This window comes from Malurus melanocephalus, unplaced genomic scaffold (assembly GCF_030028575.1).
Source record: "Malurus melanocephalus ecotype Western Australia unplaced genomic scaffold, MMel_1.1 scaffold_8, whole genome shotgun sequence".
Classification (NCBI taxonomy): domain Eukaryota; kingdom Metazoa; phylum Chordata; class Aves; order Passeriformes; family Maluridae; genus Malurus; species Malurus melanocephalus.
Genome location: NW_026623240.1, coordinates 5,375,728 through 5,402,276, shown reverse-complemented (window position 1 = coordinate 5,402,276; position 26,549 = coordinate 5,375,728). Strand labels below are relative to the sequence as shown.

The 26,549-nt window shown below is 37.2% G+C and overlaps 1 protein-coding gene across 8 annotated transcripts in view; it reads left to right on the top strand.

The window, feature by feature from the left end:
• ADGRL2 (adhesion G protein-coupled receptor L2) overlaps nt 1-26,549 on the top strand; it is a 376,824-nt gene that overhangs the window by 194,252 nt on the left and 156,023 nt on the right. For all 8 annotated transcript variants that reach the window (XM_057374970.1, XM_057374944.1, XM_057374925.1 and 5 more), the window contains exon 3: nt 8,834-8,875. The gene's annotated coding sequence lies outside the window, so the exon portion shown is untranslated. The remainder of the gene's footprint in view (nt 1-8,833; nt 8,876-26,549) is intronic.

Sequence of the window (26,549 nt, the reverse complement as noted above, 5' to 3'; positions counted from 1 at the left end):
TCATTGGGATAATGCAGTTTTATTATAGCACAGAATTTAAATGCACTGCAACTGCATAAATTTCATTGTTGATACAGTAAGTAATGCCAAAAGAKAATTCAGTTCACTCCCTCATAAGTGGGAATAAAAGCACTTTTTCCACTAAGGTAATCATACATGAATGTGAATATACACAAGGGGCCCAATCCAGAAGTAAAAGTCTCTCCCAAYAACTAGAAATCTGGATTTAATCCAAGGAGCAGATCTGTTGAGCAAAACCAGTATGTTTTACATTGGTGCTTTTAAGCATGGAAGTGCCCTATGGAGGCAGAAGTCTTTGAGGCTATTGTTAAATTTRAGGTTATATTTGTTTCACAGAGCTCTATTCTGAAGGAAAAATAGTCTCATAGATACAAATTTAGTTTCATATAGAAAAAAACTATATGAATCTCAGCTACTTTCATTTAGTATTCATGAAGAGGTGAAAATGCTGATCAAGCCACTTTCTGTCATTTACAGAAGGACAGAAAGTGGAAAGTCATGGCTAACCCAGGAGGTGCCAGCTGACAAAAGCTTAGCAAATATRACACCCATCTACACAAATGGCTGGAAAAGAGGATCCAGGGAACTACAGGTCTGTCARTCTGACCTCAGTGCTGGGGAAAGTCACAGAGCAGATCATCTTTAGTGCCATCAGAAGGCAGGTGCAGGACAAACAGGGCATCAGGCCCTGCCCACATGGGTTTAGGCAAGGCAGGCGCAGCTTGACCAACCTGATCTTCTATTACAGAGTGACCTACTTAGGGGATGAGAGAAAGGCTGTGAATGTTTCCTGCCTTGGCTTTAGTAAAGCCTTTGACAGTTTCCCACAACGTTCTCCTGAACAAACTGCCTTCCCGTGGTGTGAATGGGTGCACCCTCTGCTGGGTTAGAAATTGGTTTGATGGCTGGGCCCAGAGTGCAGTGGTGAATGCAGATACATTCATTAGGTGGGGCTCCYCAAGGCTGTGGGGGACAGTTCTGTTTAATGTCCTTACTGATGGTCTGGATGAGGGGATTGAGGGCACCCTCAGTTTGCAATAGCACCAATYTGTGTGTGAGTGCTGATGTGCTGGAGGGCAGGRAGGCTGTGCAGAGGGGTCTGGACAGGATCGATGGGCTGAGGCCAACGCTCTGAGGGTCAACAGTGCCAGTGCCAGGTCCTGCCCTTGGGTCACAACAACCCCACGCAGCACAGCAGGCTTGGGACAGAGTGCCTGGAAMGCTGCWRAGCACAGAAGGACCTGGGGATGCTGKYTGACAGCATCAGGAKCATGAGCCAGCTGTGCCCAGGTGGCCAAGAAGGCCAATGGCATCCTGGCCTGGGTCAGCAATGGTGTGCCCAGCTGGGCCAGGCCAGGGATTGTGATTGTCCCTCTGTGCTCAGAACTGCTGGGGCCACACCTCGAGTGCTGTAGCCAGTTCTGGTGGCCTCAGTCCAGGACAGATATTGAGGGGCTGCAGCTAGTCCAGAGAAGGACATTAGAGCTGGAACAGSAGTGWTATGAGGAGTGGCTGAGGGYRCYRGGGGTGTTTAGCCTGGAGAAAAGGAGGCTCAGGGGYRACCTTATCACTCTGCAACTGCYYGAAAGGTGGYTSTASATGTGGGTCAGTRTCTTCTGACAAGMACCAAGTGATAGGACAAGAGGAAGTGTCCTCAAATTGCACCAGGGGAGGTTGACAGTGGATATATTTCTTCACTGAAAGGTGATCAGGCATTGGAACAGGCTTACCAGGGAAGAGGCTGAGTCACCATCCCTGGAGGTAGTTACAAAAAAAACATGTGGATGCGGTACTTGAGAACATTGTTTAGTGGTGGACTTGGCAGCAYGAGGCAAATGGTTTGACTCGATGATCCTGAGGATCTYTTCCAATGTAAACATCATATGATTCTATAATTCCAGTTCAATTATAACACTTGCACTTGGAGTCAAAGTTTTCAAAGCAGAAAAGAGGAATTAGTTGTATTTTCACCAGTAGAAAACCACATCCTATTTGTTGTGTTATTCTGATGCATGCATTAATACTTTTTTTTTTTTATTTTCACATATTTCCTCTCATCATATAGCAGCTGGACTATAAATATAWCTGTTATTAAGATCTAGTTTCCGAGTACATAGAATCAGAGGAAGACATGTTTTCTTTTATCCTGGTGGAAATTGAGAGCGCTTCCAGAGGTACCATTGGGATTACAGTATTATAAAATAAGACAGAATTACATTTTTAATCTTCCTTCCTACCATGGCTTCATATCCTTGTCTCCATGTCCAAATGCTCTTTCATTTTTGAGCACTTCTAAGTCAACAAAGATGCATTGTCATGGTGATAACTGTTGGATAACACTGTCATGACAATAACTGAATTAACTGGTTGGAGTAAAGTTCCTTATTTCATTATGTGACCGGGATTCTGAGCCATGTCATTTCTCTTTCTCAGTGCATAACACGTAATAATTTACACAGCAAATTCTTTTGCTGGGAGATACATTGTTTTAAGGTTTGAATGAAGTGTAAACCTGGCAATTTTACTCACAAAGATAAATAATCTATTCTGGTTTTTTACCTTTACCTCTAATGAGTGCATCCATTTGCACCTGCATAAAATATGATTTGCAAATCCAAATCCAAATTTAGTATACCTTTGGCACATGCTACTACTACTTTTTTTAGTAGTTTTTTATTATTCTGGTTTTGATCTCAGTATGCAAACCTTTGGCCATGTCAGTTCTGCATATTCTTTATAAGGTCTCATTGCATCTGCCAGCAGAAAAAAAAAACCCTCATTTGCATTTAGCTTTAGAAATACTCTATCAGGACAGATTTTTTTTTTTTTTTTGCAAAACTTCTCAAAGTTTTGTCTCACAGACTCTACTGTTGACAGTTGATATTAGATGTCAGCAAATCTACCTGCTATCACACTACTGACCAGGGTAGATCCCTTTCTGGGCTCTTCTGTTATGTATTTCCTCCACCCCTCTCCATACAGTCTGGTAACTTAATGAGTTTTACAGAAATTCTCTTCATTTTTATCTTACAGGAAAAAAAATGTCATATTGCTTGAAATTCACACCACCTATATGATTACCTTTTAAAAAATTGCATTTCCTGCAGCAGAAATGGGAACGCTGTCAGTCGGCCCAGATGAACTCCAAAGCACCCACATCTGGATCAATTCCTGCTGTTCCCTTCTGTCTTGCCTGTAGGCATTTTTTAACAGTTTTCAGTTCATGTGCACTTTTACCTCTTGTTTAATTTTAATTTGTCTTACAACAGAATAATACCTTTAGGGAGTATTAGTGCTACAGTAAGAGTATGCATAAATTCTGTGTATACATGCACATATGTGTATGTGTGCATAACACACACAAAARCTGAACAGTGCCTCCCCTGTAGTATTCCACTCTCCAGCTTGGTTAAGCTTTAAAAAGAATAATATGGTCACTTGAATAAACATTGATTGGGCTTTATAGAAAGGGTATTTAAACTTGAGGAGAGCTGAAACTAAATGACTGGAGAAGCGAGCAGGAATTGCTGCAAGCAATATACCAAGCAGGGAGTCTTTACCCTGAGGAGAGGAAGGAGAATTTGTTGAGCATCTGGAAGCGGGAATTAAAAAAATAAAAGTCTCCAGAGTTCTACTCAGCTTTGAATTTTTCTGTCATGCTACCCTATCTCTCTGTCACACAAATTCTTCCCTTCTTTGGCAACCATAAGAGAAATGGTCCTGCACCAACTCCATGTCCTCTTCTTGAGACAAGATATTCAGCCTGCCAAGAGCCAAGGTCAAGGAAAACAGGCACTTCTCCCAAGAAAATGTTTGATTTGCTTGACCAGGAAGATACTCTGTGATGAATACCTGGATTGTAGAGGCTCTTGGAGAAGTGGGAGGGAGAAGAGCTGGGGAGTGGGAGAATGCCAGGAGCTCTGCTGGTGCTGGAGGGAAACAGGAGGGTTTTTAAGTTATAAAGAATGTAGTTTATTATACTCAGAATGAGGGAAGGGGTGTGGTTAGGTTAAAACAGGCTAAGGAAAAGTCTACTTAGAGAAGGAGTGAAAGGGGGGAAGGAAATAAACTATGATTGAAAATTAAAGGCAACCCATAGCAAAAATTTGTAAACTGCTGATAAGAAACCTCATGAGAACTGTGTGTCCCCTACAGAACTGTGAYGTGCCTTAGTTTAGAGATTGCATTGTATTAAACCCTACTGCAYCCTGTAGAAATAACACCCTCACCAACAACTGTTTCAAAAGTGGTTTACTTTTGATTATTTAACATAAACACAAACAGCTAAAGTGCTTGATAAACTTTAAAGCACTATCTCTCTAGCAAGTCTGCTTTTTGTATAGGTAACATGGATTATTTCAGCAATAAAAAATTATTATTATAAAGACTATTAGATTCTCAGCTGACGGAAATCAGCATAGCTCTTTCTAAGTTACATAAATCAACTTTTAAGTTAATTCTTTAAGTGGAAGACATTATACTACAAACATTTTGTAATGTTTACTTGTTCACAGATATTGAAATTTTAAGGTTTAAAGTTTTGGAGTTTTTTAAATTTTATTTTCTGATACAATTTCAAAATCTGAATTTTAAAAGATTTTTGCAACCCCTATGGCACAAAATTGTTTGGACACATTGTGTATAGTTATATATAAAGCTCGTATTATATATAGAAAATTGCAAGGAGATAGTTAAAGACCTTATTAAAAAGGGAGCTATGGCAGTTGATTACAAGCAAATAGATGAACAACTGAGAAAAATATATATAGAACAAAAAAGAGTGTAGAATATTTTCTTTAATGCAAAAAAGCAAAATTGACTATAGAAAGACAATCTTTAGAATATGCAGAATTAAGTTTTAATGCTTTATGCCTATCTCTCTCTCCTAAATGTTTGAGTATAATCCAAACAAATTCAATCCTTCTAATGCATTTCTATGTTTTTCACCATAGACACTAAGGCAGCATTAGGAACTTATCTCTGTTTGCCCTTTACCTTGATGGTGATATGTTTTCAAGCCAGACAATATTCTGTGTCAGAAATATCGAGATTTCCCATAACCTGAATTTGGTAATCCCCATGTACTTTGAGCTTCCTGACTCTTTTTACTGTCTGCATTTCAATAAGGAGTCCCTACTATCTGCTCATCACTTCTAATTACTTTTATTTTAGCCCATGTTCCTGGTTTCTGGGCCAGGAACTTTAAAGAACGATGATGTACTCTGACGAAGCATTTAATCAGGGCTGAGTAATCCAACAAAAAGCTTTTCAGGGCAGGGTGGAATATGGGAGGAACCATATTGTCTGCCCAATTATTATGTTTCCTGTTCTCAGCCCTGAAAGAGTTCCTGCAGGGACCAGAAGATCTGCCCATGGCTTGATGGGAAGAGTTCCCAAGTAAGTAGAAGCCATGTRAAGAGGGAGTGGTGGCAGAAGACAACAGAAAATCAGTGAAGTAGAGAAGATRGAGTGAAGTAGGGAAGCACACAGACTTTTCAACTGCTAAAGCTTTTGCCACCGGAGTGCAAAACTCTCTAGAAGTGTTTGTGGCTATGGGTGAGGGGCAGGGGAAACCTAACCATTAATTCCTAAGAGGTGTTATCAGATGCATCAGGGTTTGGCTGTAAATTTGACTACATTGCTGTGGTGCACAGAGAAATGAGTGAGGAAATATCTGATTAAAGTGTACATTGCTGCTGAGGCAACTGAATGTTGCCATAGCAATTGAGATGAAATGTGCAAAGAAGTGAGATAATTAAATCTAACCCCTTTAGTAGTGTTGATAGTCAATGCACTGCCAATAGGAAAAGTTATCTACAGTGTTAAAGATAAAACATACTCCTTGTGGAAGTTCCCCTTGCTGGTATTTTGTTGTTCTCTCTCTAAATACTTTGCTTCAGGTAGCTAATTTGAATTTTCTCTTTAATAATCTAATACAGTTTTGACCTTGGTTAAAAGCCTAGGACTTTTGCTGACTTTTTTCTTCATGAGAAGCGTGTACTCAAAATATCCAGAAAGTTTTATTCGCCCTTGCTCTGCGTGCAGTACAGTAAAGCCCAGGCTGTCACCTCAAAGCTTACAGTTCAATAATATCTAGAACGTGCTGCCCTCTTCAGGAGCCAGTGATCAGAAATGGGCACTTCTGTTTAACGCTCCAGAAACTGGAGTGAGCAAACAGGAACTACAGGGACGATTGTTTTTTTTTTTTCTTTTTGATATTGGCAATGCCARTGCCAGATGCACTGAAAACAGTTGTAACCTAAATATCTGATTTTTCAAAAAGGAAATCAAAGACTTTTTACTGTTTCTTTAAATTTGAGAGCTGGATAGTCATACACACACCCAGCCAGTTAYTTATTTCAGCCAGTGAAAATAAAAACAGGGAGAAGCCTTGACTCACTTCTTCTAAACTAAGAATTCTGTATTCTACATAGCAGCAAATAACCTGTTAATCTAAATTATTTGTATCCAAAAAGAGTTCATACATTAGCCATCACACTAAAYTTACTTTATTTATCCTGGTCTGCTCATCTGAAATCATATAAGTACTTAAACCATGATTTAGTAGAACATTAAAACATATACTTAACTCTCAGCACAAACATTGCTGCAATGCCTTCAGGARGACTCTCATGTGAAAGTATTGAACAACTTGTGTCTCAGCCTGGTGGATTGCATACCTGACTGATAGGTGGGGACAGGCCCACAATYCTCAGTTCATATCTTACAGCACTGTCATGTTCTAGAATCTTAATAATTAAGCAGGTAAGAGGCAAAACCTTTTGAGAATATAATCCCTTTTGAAGTCAATGAGAGCTTTTGTTCGTCTATGAAGTAGTGACATTTTATCAGTTTACAAATAGCTTTGTGAAAGAAAAAATATTACAGCTTTGTGGCAGGAAGACTCGAAAGCTGTGTGGAGGAAAGGCAACTATTACTTTGCTGAAATGAATGGATTTTTCAGTAAGAGTYCCAAAAAGGCAGTTGATAAATGTGCACCTCACTCAAACTCAGAATATTTGCAAACTCAGAGGGCTGAGGAGCGGAGATCTATGGGAAGCACACAGAATCCAGTGCTTTGTGGGAACTTGGCCCCACTGGAACAGATGTTCAAAGGATTCATTTTGAGCCTATGTGAAATATTGTTTCTTTGGCTGAGAGGGACCCTATTTTCCCATATTTTATAAATGGAGCAAAATAAATATTCTGTGCTGCGTCTGAAGTGAGGCACTGTGAAGAAGGTGCAGCCCTTGAAGAATGGAGCAAAAGCGGCTTTAAGCCACCTCAGTAGATGCAGAGATTCMAGGCTGCTACAGGCCAATGAATCTTCACAGGAAATAGAGCAGCCCTCAGGGATTGTTCTAATTTACACGAGCTTTAGCCAGGCTCCCTATTTCTTGTACTGTGCACAGCCTAGATTGAGTCTGAATTTCTGCAGCAGTGCACACCCTGGAAATTCCCTTTTTGCCCAAGGTAAACTCCTTGAACRGAAATAACTGCTTTACCCTACTGTGGAATTCTCTATCTGGAGTCTCCCTTACCTTTAAATATCTAAAGTTCATCCAGTGGTACAGGTGGTCATGAGGAGAACCTGGGATTGATTTATAATTCATTTGAGTTTTTACTTTTTCTCTTTAAAGGTAATAGTCCTACTTAGACCTCAACATTTTTTTTTTTCTAAGTGGCCTGTGACCGCATCTCTCGGTTCTAGTAGCAATTTCTCAACATAATATTTAATTGAAATCCTTAATTYTCTCCCTCGCATGTTTGCTTAAAGATTTCATTTTCTCAGACAGTGAAAACAGTTAAGAATAATAAGTAGGATTTAAGTGTTCTTCCTTTTTTGGCATGAAGCTGTCTTACCTCAGAAAAACTATATATGAGGCAKATTCTATACCTAACTGGCCACTTCAGCAGGAGTAAAGTTGTATTCTGTGTGAGAAATGATCACAGAATTTAGCCTATTATCCTGAAAACTTTTCATTCTCCAAGTGCACAATTGGTACGTATAGCACATGAAATGACAGAGAAGTCTCTGTGCAGGAACTGAGTGAAAGTGATCACTGTCCCTGCCTTCAGCCTTTATRCAGGGAATGGTAGCAATGATTCATTTCTTTCTAAAGAAAACAGAATAGCCATGATGTCAGGTGTAAAACAGACTGAAAGGGATCACAGAAGAGAAGGAAGTGAAGAGAGTTAGCTAGTATCYGTTCTTTCATTTTCACATTTTAATGCATGCTGATGAGGTGTGGTGTGTACTCAGCACCTCCTCASGACCCCAGTCTGACCATTGCAAACTTAGAACTCGTGAGCAATATTATTCTGAAGCAAAATGTAAAGGCTGATTAATTATATTAATAGTAATGGATTTTTTTTAATACTAATACAAATTTCTTAATGAGTTAAGAAGAAAGTCTTTAACATGTAATTGATAATTGTCTCTTGTGAWCATAACCCTTTATGCTCATTTTCTCCTACTCCATAGCAGAGTGACAGCRAGCCCATGGTTTTATTTTCAAAAATACAGCCACAAGTTGTATGCCAAAATCCTATGTCTGTATTTTGTGAACACTATGCAGATAAATTCCAGCTGGCATGCAGTTCTAAATACAGATATGCACAATAGCTTGTACTTTTTCTAATCCAGTACCTGCTAAGTACATGTAATACATATTTGAAACTGCATTAAACTATTSATCTATGATTTGAACATGTATTTTAATCTTTTGTTTTGATGCTGATGCACTGTTTGGCAGTTAGAATCCCTGCAGATAAGAATATAATAACTAACAACACTTTCTTTGCTTTCTAGGGTCTTTATGGCAGAATGATGAATTCCATCTTTTCCAGAATGGTAAGCAAAAAGCTTTTTCTGTTTCTGATAACAGAGAACAGAAGGTAAATTCTTGTAAGAAAGGACTGCCAAATTGCTTGAGAAATAACTGTACTGTACAATTTCATAATTATATGGCTTATACAACTGAAAATATTTGAATATTCAAATCCTGTAAGCTACCTAGAAAAGATTTGCAGAACATTATGCTAATTATTCAAAAGAAAATATGGGAGGATTTAACATCCTTGTTAGAAATACTGATGACCACAGAAGGMTCAACTATTTATTTTTCTTAACAATTTATTGTAATGTATAARTTCCCTTCAACATAAATATCTCTTTTCTTTAGGCTGAAAAAGGGTGACTTCCACGGTGTGTTTCTATTTGAACTGTATGAAATTGATCTTTATTTATGTTTCACTAGAGCTTTATTATATGTGTGAATTTAAAAATACATAGTTTACAAACATAGACATCACTTCTGCATGCTATCATGTTGTTTTAAAAAGATGGTTTCATCTTTCATTCTCTTTTTTTATGGTTTAAAAAGGCAATATTTATTTTGCCCCTTGATCATAACATCTTTACAATCAAATAAAAAGAAAAATTCATCATACTGTATGTGTAAAGGTCATCCTAAAATAACACTTCTGAGCAAACTACTGAATCCTGAATGAGCACATTGCTAAGGAGAAATGTTTTCCAACTGGTCTTGGGCATTCACTTTACAAAAAAATATCCTTTCCCACTACATAAAAATGTAATCTGAAATCAACATAAAACCATCATGAGGTGAAACTACTGTGGAAGCCAAAGTGGAAAGAAATATTACTTGAAAAATATCTCAATGGAGCACAAGTACAAACTTAAAATTTGCTTCTTAGTGTTACACTTGAAAGATCTCCCATCTAATCACAAAAGCAACTCAAGACTCTTTTTTTTTTTTTTTTAAAGGAGATTATTCACAAACTTTAATGCATCAAAGCTTGAAACAATGACAGATTTAAAATATTTGGGACTGATTTTTTTGGTAGTATCTGCTAGAAGCAGTATCAAAATTCCCAGTGTTCAAGAAAATCAAAAGCAAAACACAAGTTTTGAGATGACCTTCAGAAATTATTTCTGATCAACATRGAGGGTTAGTTGCTCTTTGAAACTGTTTTCCAAGGAAAGTAAAACCTGCAGGTGAAGCTGTTTTGATGCACTTGGTTTTGACTTGTAGTTTTACCCCTCTGACAATAACAATGATGTCTGCGTTGGCAAGGTCTGTAATGTACTTTTACCTGCCTGCTAGGAGGGRAAGAATTAAGTATTTCAGAACTATCATGGTTGCAGATCCTTCAGGGGCATATCTGTGATTAAAGAAAGGGAAAAGTCATGTTGAACTAGGGGTGGGGGAGAAGTAAAAAAGAAAAAAAAAATAAAAGAACAGTCCAAACAGGCATGAGAACTACATTTAACCTCTTTCATCCACAAACATAAAAATGTTCAAGAAGAACTCGAGAGCCATTTTTAATCTAAAAGATTAACTATGTGACAGTTAAGTATGTTTGGGATTAAACCATCAAAGGGGCTGCCTCTTTTGTGTATATTTGCTATTAGCAGCGGGCCCTTGGCACAAGGATCGTACGTAGGCTGCAGCCACAGACAGACACTCGCACTGCATACACCCTTCTCTGCAATGTTCATTAGACAAAAATATTGTCAAAGGTAAGTGTTTACCAGCAGCTTTAGTCTACTTAGAACCATTTCAGCCYGAGGCTGATTTTGTGAAGAAGGCTTGGGGGAAGGGAAGAAGAGAGACACAACATTTCATTTTTCATGAAAACGAATGTATTCAGCCAGTATCCTGATCTGAGGTAATTTATAACTCTAAATTTGCATGTTCAGTGAAATTATTATTATTTTTTTTTAGGCCAAATGTGTGATTTACACTATAAGTGAAGTAGWTAGGACAAAAGCTTGGATCTTAAGGGTTACTACAACAAAGACAGTAATAGATTATTTTGTGCAGAATTAATTTTTGTATGTATAACCATGTATACCTCAATAAATTTTTACTGACGTGCTCAGGAGTACAAGGTTACTCTGTGGGTTATGGATTTCCTTTATGTAAATATTAATTCAAATATAAATATATTTTCAAGTTGGGTATCTTTTGTTTAAGGAATGGGAAACTGAGCTTCGTCACATTACTTCCTTTCAACATGACAAGGCTTTCTCTAATCTTAAAACCAAGATAAATATCACAGAATAAAATAAATTGTTGAATATATAATTAATATCACATTAAGAAAATACACTTGCGTTCTCATTTCTAACTCTACCTCTGCTTAACGTATAAAGATTAAATGCACATTAGTATGAACAGTCATAACATCCAGATTTTAATTTAAGAATGGACTTTTTTCTATATATGTTAATAAATGATCTGTTACCTCAAATTATTCCTAAATATGTGCCATTTAGTGGTRGCATTTCATCAAATATATAAACATTTTGTAATAAATTTTTAATTCCACAAGTTTTAATATATGAAAAATTATGTCAGAAAAACTGAGAACATAAAAGACCCACTAACACACATGGAAGGCAGCTGCAGCTAAAAACTGAAGGAGACAAAAAATAGTTCTCACTTTCTTCTCAATTAAAACTCTGCAATTATTCTTTGAGATTAYAGATCTCTATTGGGATTCTGGTTACACAGAACTTTTTGGTTCATTTCACAGGAATAATATTCATCTTAATTAGCAAAAACAATTGATGGGCTTTTCTCTTTTTTACAAGAGGGAGTTCACTTGGCGTACTGATTACGAGCAGTAGATTATCCTGATAAATGAAAAGTTCTTGTCTTTCTGAACAGCAGCTGAATATGTTAGCTGTCTACAGCCTTGTAGCTTCTTTGTTAGACATCACCTTGTTGAGACAGAATGACTTTCTTGGTAAGTGGTTGACCCGAATTTTTTGTCTGGCACCCTAACATTGCTGGGCATTATGCCAAGATGGATTCTGCAGCTATTTATGACTACATTCAAGGTTCAACTATGCAAATCACAACTATTAGCCAAAAAAGCAGAGCAGATTTGTTTTAAAAATATTTCCATAGCTCACAAGGTCAAAGCATTTGTTTTCACAATTGTAAAATATAGTTTTTTAAGTAATGATCAGTAATGTTTTTAGAGATTGTCACCTTTAACATTTTATTTAGACTGATTTAGATAGACCATAAGCATTTTTCCTCACATGGTACAAAATAATTGTATGGAGTACAGGAAGAAGGCATGAGCTGAAGCAAAAAAAAAAAAAAAACCATATCTCATTTTATCTGTCTGGGATCAGTTTAGCCACACCATGCAGAATTAAAGAAAAAGAAAAGGAAGATGAACCATGACAAAACACCTTTGGAGAGTGGTTCCTCTCAGGTCACCCTGATGCAGCTGGCTGTGGAGAACAGCACAGAAGGACAAGGAGCAAGTGGCTGCCCTGCCTACAGTATGGGATCACCCACACTGCCTGCACCTCCTTGTTGGGCCCGAAATCAGCCCTGAATCCCACACAAGTCCCTAGGCAGGATGTACTCACAGTTATTTTTGCCTGAMATTTGCCAGACCTAAATTCACCCAGGCCCTTTCTGGTGGATTGCACTGCAGGCAGGTATAGGGCACAGCAGCCCCAYAGATCTGTTCGTGCATCAGGCACTGAAATGGTGGTGATGGTTTGCTGAGCTTGGAGATTTCTGCAGGGTTTGGTGTCCTCTCCCCATTCCCATGACATTCAACCCACACTGAGACTGAAAAGTAAAACTTGTRTGATTKCAAAAGGCAGTGGTGCCYRAGAAGTTCTTTGGGAKATGTTTGCCATTTGCCCTGTGTGCTCTCCAGTGTCCATCCTGATTTGAATCCTTTGGTTGTCATTGCTACCATCCTGCAGAGTAGCTGTTGTTTTATCTCAGCTCTACCAAGCAATAATGAAAACATATTTACAAAACTAGCAATGGTATATGTTATGTAGYGAGAACTGTGTCTACAGAAAATTGAAATGTGATTTAAACACATATAAAAATGATTACTCGTAAGCAGAAATTGAAAAGAGTTTATGTGCAAAAGTTGTTACAAGATTGATTTTAAAATGACATATGTCTCTACCATATCCTAATTTCCTGACAAACCTAACAAAAGTGTTAATAAACTTTACACATATATCAACAAACTTATATATTGAAAATACTCAATTACAAAAGAATAATTCCATGCATCCAACACCCAAAGATTCAACAATATAATAGTGACAGGCAATAAATAATAAATAATATAGAATATAGCGACATGGGTATGATGATAATATAGACCATATATAGTAGTCAATATAGCAAATTAAGACATTTCCTCTTAGAGAAAAGGGAAGCAGATTWAAAACCAAGCAGAGTCTGTTTTCTAACAGAAATTTGGGCATACTTTGGATTAGGTCCTCAGGTAAAATCTGAGATGGCAACACATGTGCCTTCATCAGAAAAGCATCCTTCACATCATAACAAATGTGGATAAAGGCTGCTTAATTTATTGATTGCAATATAAAATAATTAACAAGGCTGAGCCTCTGTTTCAGAGTATTTCTTTGATTAAAATAAAGGGTTAACATAAAAACCTAAAACAGTTAATTGTTTAACAATTTGTYTTATAAGCCAACAGTTTTCTTTATAGTTGTAAACCAAAAAGTTTTTATAAAATATTCAATTATTCTATTAAGTAAGAAAAATCTGAGYGTGAGTTAACAGTGGCTGAGCATAGTTTGCATTTGTGAGATGCATTTAATTAATCACCTGAGTTTTGTGGGTTGTGGTAAAAYAATGTGTTTCAGTAAAAGGGAAAGAATTATGGGAGAAACGTGAATGAGTGCAGAACAAAGCCAATTAAGATAAAGTAATTGGTCAAAGTCTGATTTCTTTGTTTTAGTTACCAACCACTCRGAGCAGGGCTCATTGATCTTAGGGGGGTTATTTCCCTTACAAACTGCAGGACTGAGACCATAGGGCTTCCCTGAATCATCTGTAACAGTAAAACCCCATACTTCTTACAAGGTGTGAAAGAGGCTTCCAACAAAGTAGAGAAAATATTTCAAAGTGGGACCAAAAAATATAGGTTGAATTTGGAATATGGAGATTTTCCATTGAATTCATAGAATTAGTACCAAGAAGTAGAATTTCATCCTTATTAATACAAAGCCTTGGAATTTATTCATTGCTAAACTCCTGTGCTTTAGCCAATTCTTTTTTAAAAAGTCCCTTCTCCAACRAGAGTCACAGAGCCCTGTGTTAAGGTAAACATTGGTAACTCTTTCCACAGTCAAATCTAAATAATACTTAAGAAACTAAATCCAAGACATTAGCAATAAAAACACTTAGCATGTATTTGTTTCCTGGGAGCCTACACAGAAATTGAATTCCACTGAGCTGCACTTATACAGAGCAGAATTCAATTTAAAAAAAAAAAATCTGCCTGAATTCCATGCTGTGAAAAGCCCTTGCAAATTTATTTGAGGGACTTCAGGTGTGGAGCCTGGACACAGTTTTATTTTATATTTTTTAATGGAATCCGTCTTAATGTCTAAGGTTATTCTTTACTTGCCTCTGCTGAACAGTTTTCATATATAAGCCAACTGAGGACAACTCGTTATTAAAGAAGTCAGCAGGTGTCCCAAGCTCTGAAACATATTAAATAAAGAACTCAACGGGATCGTGTTGACTGTAAGCTCCACAAAGAAATTAAATAATGAAGACAGCGGCTCTTCAGCGAAGACCAATTCTGCATAAGTAAAAAATCCTGTCACAAGGTGCAAAGTTCTCCTACATGTTTTTACTGGAATCTCTCTTCTGGTATTTTCTGAAAACAGGCAGTCTACAGATTTCAGGCACTTAAACTTTCTGACCTGAATCTTATGCAATAGAGAGTGATCAGAGTGGCAGAAGCTGAATAGTCCAAATCTGCCCTTCTCTTCACAATTTCACTGTTCAACAAAAGAGCCATTGCAAAATGGCCTGGTTATCATTCAAGTTTGTTGAATTGTCTTACCTATGTCAATATTAATATGAAACGCCCCTACAAATAGAAAAAAATAGGAAAGGGTCCATTGTATTTTTAGTTAATATTTTTCAATGTTCAAGCCTTCCAGCCACAGAAACATTTAAAATATAGTGCCCTTTTCAATTTATATGCATTTTCAGATAAGGTAACTTTAAACCACATTAGGAAGGTTCAGAATTAATATAAACACGGTTTTGAACTCCCCACTTATTCTGAGTTGTTGAGTAACTGCACCAGACAAATGTTTTTAGAGTGGGTTTTAATATAAGGAATCACAAAATTTATTGGGTGTTAATTTCTTAAAAATTTTGTAATGCAATAATTGTTTGAARAAAATTGACAATTTAGCAATCTAACGAAGTTTCTTTTTGAAGAAAAATTAAACTTGATTTAATTATCTTTGGAAAAATAAAAGTTGACTTCAATAGAAGYAGGTCTGGGCAACTCAGAGTTGATTGGAAAAATAAATTATCTTAAGTGCATCCAGACTCACCGAGCATCTTTAAGAAACAGAGTTGGATTCATAATGAACCAAAGTCTTCTGACAGCTTAATATGACTTTAAAATAACTAATATGAAAAAAGCAAATTGCAAAACCTTTGTTGACCAGGTGTTTTCCCTTTTTATCAATACAATATATTCCTATAATCGCCATCCCATGCTCTGTCATTAAAATGTGAGTTTTCCTTTCAGGTGCTTTGCCTCAGACATATGGAATTCTCATCTGCAGTTTTTACCTCCAGCCTCCCAAGTTAATCACACAGGGCTTCTTGGAGAACAGTTTGCTGCAAACACTATTCCACAATCTGGGCCTCAGTAAGAATTTAGCAGAACAATTAAAAACTTGTCCAAAACTCCCCACTAATTGTAATACAAGATGACACATTTCCCTATATTTGTGATTTCCAAGTTAGTATTGCTGTTGGGATTTAACAAGCACAAGTATTTATAGGACTGAGGACATGGTCCTGGTTGAGCAGAATTCTGATCTAGACCTGTGTGTTGCAGAAGAGGGGCCTCAGCTTATGTTAAGTTATGGGTGAAAAGGATGAAGTTCTCATGTCCTCCTGCCATTCATTCCTACCAGTAATTTATTCCATATCATATTCATTCAAGAAGGAAACAATTCTAATTCTTGAATTAGTTACAATGCTTGCCAATTTCTTGATGTCAGCCTGGTGCCTCATGTACTGGTAATAGTTTAACAGAAAAATTTCCCAGAAAGTTCAGATGAAACCAGAAAACTAGTCCAGTTTTAAGCACTTAGCCTCGATGTAGGATGAAAAATCTTTCTCCTACCATTTTTTTATTCCAGTTGACATTGCCAGATCCCGCAGAACAAAATCCAAAGTGATCTCGATCCTTTCTGAAAATGGGATATGTGTACATGGGTCTGCCTGGGTCAGGAATTCTACCAGAGCTGTGTGACAGAACCCACACCCAGCACAGGAATCCTGTAAGGGGCCATGTGCCAGAGCTGTCAGGAGGCACCCAAACCGGAGCTGGAACCAAAACCTGAGCTTGGAGCAGCTTCCAGGCTGAGCATTGGGCTCACAGCTCCGTCTGTACGAGGGTCTGACACTGCAATCCCACATCAAGGAATGTGCAGGAGTGTGGGAGCTTCCCTTGGAGATCTCTCGAGTGAAGCACAGATGGCAATCTCTAAGTGCCTWGGAAGAGTGAGTGACCAAATAAATTGAATTCATTCAATCACTTTTAAGACATGTCATCCTCGTGTAGCATTTTGATCCCGTGCTTGAGTAAATGTATGATTAAATTTTTATTAARAGGTAATGCTCCTGTTTTAATGACAGTTAATTATGTATAATTAAAATGAAAGGATTAGTAATATTAAACATTTCATCAGAGGTAAAGATAAATATAAATASATATATTGTAGTATGATTAAATATGAATATATAATATTGAGCCTATATTATCTTCAATGCATTATGTAAAATAGCAAATGAATAATATAATATATGGAATAATATTATATTCCCSGTACTATATAAAATAAATGTCTGGTTCATTACTTTTATGCTCATAAAATCTATTTGTTTTTTGGTGTGCAATATGCAAAGAATAGTTGAAATAGTTTTAAAAATTCTYAGAAAAAGTCCCGACTGAATAGATGCATACACTTCCTTGCTATGTCACCTTTCCCTGTGAAAAGTTAATTACAATGCTAAATGACCTACATTTTTGACCGCGGAGTCATAGATTTCAATTTGGAAATACCTAATTTCTGGCTAAYGTTGAATCCTGATGTCTTTATAGGCCTAGCTTCTGAATTTCAGAATCTTTGAAACAGACCTTAAAAATTCATACACAGGCTATCCTTCCTGCATTGTTTATATTTGACATATCTAATCTCGTTTTGTTGCTTCTTTTTAAAAATTTCAGTGTTTACATTGCAGCAACACAGCTTGATCCCTGCCCATAGATACACCTTGTATCAATAATGCTCATTTGTGATTTCTGCCATTAAAGTGAATCTGTACCTCCAGATGTAAAATGCCATGAACACACAGAAACTSTGTTCTGTAAAATGCTGTGCATTAACATAGTATAATAAGCTGAGAAATGTGTTAGCTTTTTTAATAAYATTTTAGGCTGTGTAGTTTTAAATCACAGAGATGTTTAGGATTCTGCAAACTRTAAGGAACTAGTATTTTTCTAACAAGGTCTTTAGGCTCTCCAAAGAATTTTAAGGATTTTTATGAACCTCAGTATGCATTTCTTAGCTAGATTTTGGCATTGTTTCAGTGTAACTCYGGTACCACTCAATCAGTTTATTTTATAATTAAAAGCAAGGAAATAGTAACAAAAATACATAATATATGGTACTTGTGTTTATAATAGAAACATCCATAAAGAAAGAAACATGTTCTAACTCTTCTCATTACCCCAAAGGGAATTGCATCTTTAATCACACAAAGCACAACGGCTTTCTAATTTTGTTTAAAGTGTTTCAGTACTTACAAAAACCAGATCAGGTTATTGTAAATCTAGAGCAAATTAGAATCATTGGCCTCTGCTCAGCTGTATTCAAGAATACTATGTAAATCATAAATTTAATGGCAYACTGAGACACACATCTGTTTCTATTTTGTAGAAGTTAATAATCTAACTTCAGAGTATTTAAACATTACTTTCATTAACTGGAAAATTGTGAAAAATAGAGACTGCTGTAAGTCGTGTTGCAGCACTATGCTCAGGGAAATATAAAAACTGCAAGTCTATACAGTAAAGCCTAAGTTTGTACGAGATGTGTGCCATTGTCTGTTTTGTGACCTTGCAGCTCCTCTGTTTACCAGGGAAAACTTACACAAACAGAGCTGCATTGCCGAGTGGAATCTGCACCTGCACACAGTAGATTTCAGTCTGTATTTTTAGTAGCAAATGCCTTTCACAACGAGGAATAGACGGTGCCTTAATCCCTGAATTTATATGGATAATGACCTAATGGCTTTTCCTATAGTTAGCATTCTAAATCCAAGTAAATAATCTGCAGATCAATATACATATTGCAAGTGATTTTAAAGATATTTTTGTCACTAGAACTGATAAAAATGCTGTGCTGCATAAATCAATTCCCAGTACACACTTATWTTTATAAAACTTACTTTTTCGTCTAGTGTGTACTCTGTCGCATAAGTTCCTTCATAATAAAACTTATTGAAAAGTTTATTAAAACATTATCTTACACTGTCACAAATGAGGCATCATGCACAATTTATGTAATTTGAAAAGAACCAATTGTGTGTGATTTGTKGGAGAAACACATCAGTATTTTCAACTTTTTTTCTGTTGTAAAGACAATAGATTTTATGTATAAAAATTATGCCACAAATGTAATTTCCAATGGATTTTTTTTCTCTTCAAATATTCTATTTAATAAGAGACACTCAATCTTTGGGAAGTCAGATGTCACCTATGTACTGTTTTGCTTGTGCTAAAATTACCTGTGGTAGTAGATACTTTGCATTAAAGCTTAGGGTGCATAAAGCTGAATGGGATTTATGTAAATAACTGTATGAATATGTATCCCATCTTTTACTAGTGCTAATTTCAATGAACTGTATTTGAGAGGGAATTATATTAATATATACAACTGATAGGAAATTTGCACATTAATTTTACTGTCAACAGAAATTCTGAYGAAAGCAAATTAAACTGACATAGAAGCAACAGGAAGAGAAAACCGAAAGGCGAAACTGGGTGCCTTCATGGTGCAATGCAAATTTGTGGTTTATTTTTCAGTAATATTCAGTGCTTGCACATGCAGAAAATTCTCCCATTCCTGTGTAAATGCATACGGAGTTATCACTTTGCTTTCCAAGCATGYCATAAAAGTTTGTCTTGTTTTAATGATATATTAAATGTAGTGCTGTGATTTACCAGATATAATACAAAATGATTATATTTTGGTGCTAAGTAACAAACAGCAGCCMGTGCTCAGAGTGAGGTGAGGAATAGCTACCTAATTAATTATTGAATACATTTTATTATTCATAATTAGCAGTAGTACTAAGCAGTCAATCGAAGTTCCTCAAAACAGGAGCATGGTACTAATGTCATTCTTTGACTGCAGTGTTTTTAGAAAGGCGTAGCCATACCTTCAATCAGATTCAAATCTATTTGTCAAAAACATTGAGGTCTGTCAAAAGTAAATGATCATTTAATTAAAGAAWAAAGGTGGAATATCTTTGATCCCTATACTTAGTGATATTAATTCCTGTGCTGCAGGTGTTTGTAATATATAACAAATCATTATCGAAACAGAGGCTTTTATAGGCAGTTTTGGTGAAGGAAAATGACTGTTCTTTACAGCTGCCAGAGTTACACCTGGCAATGTAACACAAGCACAACAAAATGTGAACTAGAAGATGTGAGCCTGGAAACAAATGTGGGTCTCCCTCTCCATGCTCTGCTCATGTCAGCTGAGATGGATTGCAAAGCAGTGCTGCTGTGCAAAGTTGATGGGGAGGGGAGGGAGACTGAATTCGCTCTGCATCCAGGCTCTCTGACCAGTGATCCATGATGCATCTCTGGTATCTGCTCCAGAGGGAGCCAATCACATAACTTTCACCATTTCAATGGCAATCAGTAACAAGAAGAAAAAATATAATCTTATAAAAAAATATAAGGTWCTAAGTCCTTATGCTAAACCACAAAACAAAATCAAAGCAAGTATAATCAACTGAGGCTAAAGCACTTCAGATGAGCACGAGAAACCGATGGGTAGAACCAGGTATCTGTATGTAAAGCACAAGGAACATTGCCTGGATTAAAGCTACCAACTAAAAAATCTAAATTAAAAAGAGCTCTGACAGAATAACACATACTGAGACATGGGGAAACAAAAAAGTGGRAAAAAAACAGCAAAAGTGAACTGAAAAATGCAAATTTGGAAGCAACTATGGCTCTCATGCCCCATCTTTTGTTAAGGGAAACTTCAAAGTTGCAATCATGAGGTGAGGAAGTCCCAGTGGGAGGTTCTTTTCTGTTCATGATTGATTGTGAGCACCCTGTTCTTTCCTGTTCATAACCTATTACCATATCTCTCAACTTGATTATTATGACTGTGGACCAGATTTTCATGTAGGCAGTGTATAGAATTTCTGCAACTTGACTYGTAAAGAGAAACATGGAAAGAATTCAAGCCATTAAGTTTAAAGACGACTCTGCTTAAATGTTGCCTACCTGGGGGAAGATGTCTCTGTTCAACAGGCACTTCCACGTTTTTTCTATCAAATTTTCCTGCAGCTGTAATACTCATCATGCCAAATATTGCTTCAGTCAAGATAAACCAGACTAAGGAGCTGTGCACCTCTATTGTTGCTAAGGCTCTGTGTAAAACAAAGCCAAGCAGTTAAAGGTGATAGTCAAACTCTGAGAGCACCTGACACCCATGAATGCAGTTAGTCTGCCACTAAACCCAGCAGCAATTATCCCTTTCTTTAAAGGTGTAGCTTTATTCTACAACTAGAAGTTAGAGACTTGTCCAGTGTGTGAAATAGAATCAGCTCCCTCATCTGCTTGAAAGGTTTCTAGTGCACATTTCTCACCAGCTAAACAAATCCCTAACCCACAACCTGACTGGAGATGGAAATATTCTCCAYGTCTCCAGCTGAAGTCTTGCACCAGCCAGAAAATGATTCATGATTCACTGYGATAGAAAGTGAGAACTCCAGAGGGAACATCACTCTGTAACTTAATGATTTGGGCAATCAATTGAAATGGGGAGACCTGAGTTCTGGTCGGTGGTCCAAGAATTTGAGRTATTTTATTTCGTAACATCTCAAGAACTTAACCTTACCTCCAATRTGGGCATCTAAAGCTTTATGGGTTTTTAGAGCAGCACGCATCTCCTCAAATCTTGGTTTGTGCTGTCAAGAATATGGATTTTAACTGTGCAGATTAAATGATGTGTTTGGGGAAGAAGAGAAAAGCCTTCATGGATTCCTACTTGCAAATACTATGGTTTTCTTTTGAATTCTTTGTTTATCTTTTTTGCATTACCTTTCATTTTGTGATGCAGAAGCAACATTAGAATGGCCACAAACCTAGGTAATATGATACTTAAAAGCACTGTGTAATAAGTTCTAGATTGGAGTCCAGATGCAAGTGGAATTTGATAAAGCAAATTATTGCCATTCTTTTATATCAAGCAGGAGGGTTGYGAGAGGTAAGAAGAGATGGTGAGAATATGCAGAGACCACCACACATGCCAGTCTGTGATATGGGGCACTTCTCTCACTGCAAATTACAGAGGCTGAGCAAAGTCATGGCAAACTGTATAATATAGCTSGGTAAAGGGAAGGAGGAGAAGCAGCTCCCTGCCTGCCAGGCAAAATTGCATTTATTTTAAATAGAAAAATCTATTTAATTTATTAGTAYCCTCTTGGGCTTCTTTCCTTAGAGAAAAATGAAAACAAAACATTTTTTTTTGCTGCCCAAATGCAGAATGCGTGCCTATACAGATATAGCAGGGAACCTAGAGTGTGCAAAACTATTTGGAGAATTGGGATCTCATGACATATCTCTTCCCCCAAAAGCTCAGCACTGCAGTTCCTTTCCTGGTATGATCATTTAAGCTTCTGCACTGAGCTTTTCATATGAAAACTGGGAATTACACTCATCTCTTTTTAAATGTGTCCTGTTACGTGACTCCTAACAGCTCAGTCTTGAAAACGCCTTGGCCTTTGTAAATGCCTGCAGCATTAAACTGTAAACTTTCCTCTACCAACATACAGCCAAAATACCTGAAGTCCAAAGTAAGGAATGTATTKCTTCAGTAACACTGATCTCCACTGCTCCCCCAAATTTATTTCAGAGAGAAGAGAGGTAACTGCAAAAAATGGCATAAAAAGATGCATCAAAATTCACTGGCAAAAATCATACTGATCTCTTATAATTTCTTAATGTGATACAAAAATTCTGCTTCAGAACACGAGATAATGTGGCATACACATGCTTTTGTTTCATAGCTGCATTTTCTCTGAACAAGGTTGCTTCTAATATTACTTAATTAAACGAAATTAAATTAATTTCTAAGAAACGAGGAAAAACAGCTTTGTTGAATAAAATGATCTTCATTTTCTTGAAGCTATTTAAATTAAAAACATGCGTCTCTACAGTTGGAAAAAAAACCATCCATGGTTAAAATGTTTGAAGCCCATCAATCTCTTTAACCACACAGCTAATGTGTTCCTTCTGTTTTCTTTGAATGAAATCACCATGAGTGGTTAGATGTTGATTTAACATAAAGCAAGTGGAAATGGGTGTTTCCTTAGTCATGTGTAGAATTTATTTTTAAAAACAATTAGCAAGTGTTATGAGTAAGTCAATGATTTTGTCATTTCTTAAATAATGATATAGATTATGAGTCATTAAAATTGATTACTGAAGTAAACTATGCAAAATGCAAATTCACATTACATTTATTTGTTAGAAACAGCTGCAGAATTCTCTTCTTTTATTGATGGGTTTCATTTTTTTTTCCCCAAGTGACACTAAAATCAATTACTTCGTTTAAAAGACCGGTAATTGTCAAGATATATTTCCAAACTTTTGAGGCAATACATTGGATATTTCCTATTATGGATTGTATCATTCACAGTTTATTTATATAAATTTGCYTGCAAAATTAATTGGTGATTTTCCTAAATAAAACAAGCACAATTTTCCCTTTTCTGCTTTATGTTGAAATGGTAAAATCATTTAATGGTTTGTTACTTTTCCATGGAAAAAAGTCTTTACATTATAGCAATTAAATTGTGTGTTTATATTAGTACACCAATTTTAGCTGATGTTACTGCATACATGTATTTACTACCTCTTCTGTCAGWCTTTGCCAACATTACATCTAATTACAGGTTCATTGATACGTTATTCACAGGAGTACAGACAGATAAGAGGAAATGTCAGTCGCTAGTATTTAAAGTTCAGTCATAAAACCCTAGTAATAAAAAAATAGGCTGCATAAAATCTGTGTAAACCATTACTCATGGGGGAATTGACACTTAGGGCAATACAAAATATTATTTATCAAGATATTTMAACATTCTAAATTAACGTTTTTAAGAATAGGCAGATGTTAGATGCAATTCTATGACAAAAAATGAAGAAGCTAGGGGAGATCATATAAGATCATATTACAGACATCATAATTTTGCCAATTTTTGCCACAAGTTAAATCATCTTTCTCARATACATATTGAAATACACAGCTGACAGTTAAAACTTTTCCAGTTGTTACTGTCCTACTACACGTAGTCCCTGGAAATGCTAATTGATACACAATTGTTGTGATTAGTTTAAAAACTACTAAGGATTTGCTTTTAGTTTTTCAAGGACATCATCCAGGAGATTCATGAAAGSAACTGGAGAGCAATACACACAGAATATACATCCTAACATGAAATATTACAACTTTAACATTAGTAAAAGAGTGGGGATTAAATATTGCAAATGATTTTGATAAGATTACAGCATTTCTTGTAGTGCTTTCAAACAAGATATTTTGAACTGTTGCAGCAAGCAAGATTTTAAGGAAAATCTACTTGTCTGTACTTCTTCGTGGWGTCTGTATGGAGTAAGATTTGTATTTTATAGGGATATGTCAAAAAGCAAATAGTAGGAAGCCATAATGGCAAAAAGGAACTTGATTTGTTTGAAGGACTTTGTTATAATTCCTTCTTACATATTAATATTCAAATATGGCAACAATTGTGGCTAAGTGAAAACTAAAAGAGCAGATTTAAATATGCCATAGGTACATGTGTGTACAATCTTTCTTTTAAAGAAACATATGCTGATTCATGTGAAGCAAAATTAATCATTTGAATAATAGTATTTTACTTGCCAAAACAATATACACCTCTGCCAGGTATTCTTATATCTTAATGCAGTTTTAATGAGAATTAATGGAAACATGTGTTTTTTAAACAAATGCTAAAAGGTCTCTGCATTTTTACCAATTGTTTAAAACTCAGTTTTACAGCTTACCATTGTAAAAGAGTTGTAAAACTCCATCTCTGCATGTAGAAAGAAATATGATTCCAGAAGTTTTTGATGAAAAGAGGGAAAATGAACTTCAGTCCTACATTTGTATCCACATAGGTGAATTCACTTTGACTTCTGCAAATATTAGCACAAAGCCTAGTTCTGCAGTTCTTTTCAATCTTTTTGTGGGCAGAAAAAAATTTAGAGAACCCAACAGACTTTTTTTTTGTTGCAAACAGAAGAACTTCTCTCTCATGTCCTCTCAAAGGAAAACCATCAACCCCAGATAATTCTTGTATTATCGACAGTTTTCTGACTAAATCCTGATCTCGTCAACTAAGAAAAAGTCTGTTAGCTTAGGGCTATCACTACTAATCTGCAACTAAATTTATTAAAAAAAAAAGAAAGAAAAAGTAGGACTTGCTAATGATACAATTTAAAACTCTAGCAAAATCATAGCAAGTCAATATGTGCATATTTCTATGACCCTCTTTATAAGCACGTTTCCGTAACAGATGCATCCAATCCTTCCAATGAAAATCAGCTTCTAATAAAATACATTAAAATACCTGTATAATTTAATTCCATTAGAAATGAATAAAGGGTTATTTAGGGTTTATAGTGGTATTCCTAAGGAAATCTTCAGCAAGAAAGGGTAGYTGGCTATATTAGGAATACACAAAGAACTTAATAGAGAATCTGCTCTTTTGCTATATGTTGGTCTCATGGTAACCCATACTTTAGATCATATATGGCAGGTACAAAACTATTACATAGACAGATGATCTGTCCCTCCATGCTGTTCGGTTTTGAAGCATTTTGCAGATTTAACCCAGTTGCAATTGGCCTCAGGAAGGTGCACTGCTCACTGTGGCAGAATTCCTCCTTTGATCCTAWAAGCTTGAGGTCGTTCCTCCACACCCCAGTCCCCTGGACAGACACAGTGAATGAGGAAGGTCAGTGTGGCTATGGCATACCCATACTTCACTGACTTTTAGATATTCATCCCCAAAACTGTTGCCAGCATTGTTGAAAGTTTAATGTGGATWTGAAGAGCCCTGGACCAGCTCTATGGTTCTCACTTCTTATTGCAAGGTCTTCAAGATCCGGTCTCCTTTTAACATGTCATGTTTCTCTAAATACATGCTACAATTTCTAAACATTAGTTGCACGGCTAGGCAGAGACATCAAAATGATTGAGTAAAAAAGTAAATCATTACCATTAAGAGAGGTAATGATGCAGATTCCCTGCTGTGGTGTGGGTGTTGTAAACTGGATTGTCAATGTGCTTTGGACCTAATGCAGTTGATCAAGCCCCAAGTGGTCCTGCCTAGTACATGCGATTCCGTGGGTAGATGCAGTTGAGAGGATTTCATTTCAGTGCTGCAGCGAGAGAGGGGATGGCTAAAACTCCCMAACAAAGGGAGGGGGCAGTTATCAGGTCAAGTCTGAGCTGCTGTGACCGCGGCTGTCGCTCCCTCTGGCCACCGCAGCCCCGGGCGGGCGCGGAGCGTGGGACGGCACACGGCATCGGCCCTTGCTAATGCCCAGCTGCTTCTTCCTGACCTTGAGAGCTGGGAATTGCCCATGTAGCACATCCTGAAAGGTCAGAGCGGAGCCTCAGTGCACTGCATCCATACTGAGGAGAAACCCAAACCCTACCGACAATCCCAGACCTGGTTTCCATGAGCTGATTTTTGGGAGAACGCAACAACGCTACTAGACTACGTTTTGTATGCGAGCACAGCAGTGAGTCAACCGAGTATCCTTTAAATCGTTTCCAAGGGCTGTTTACTCTGCCCTGACATGTTTTCCCTAACGCATCGCTGTGCCTCGGCGTGCCGTCCCTGCCGGGCAGCAGCCGGGCCATGTCAGTGCGAGGGAGCGAAGGAAAGGACCGTGAAGGCGCTGGGGTGCCGGGACCCCCCGTCCTCCCGCCCTGCCCGCTCTCGCCCGCCACTCGCCCAGCCGGTGACCGATTTTGGGCGCCGCCGCGGACGGGGAGGCGGAGGACAGGCGCTGCGGCGCGGACAGCCGGCCCGGCACGGCGAGCCCAGCCGGCCGCGGAGCTCCGCGCGGGGTGCGCACCAGCCCGGGGT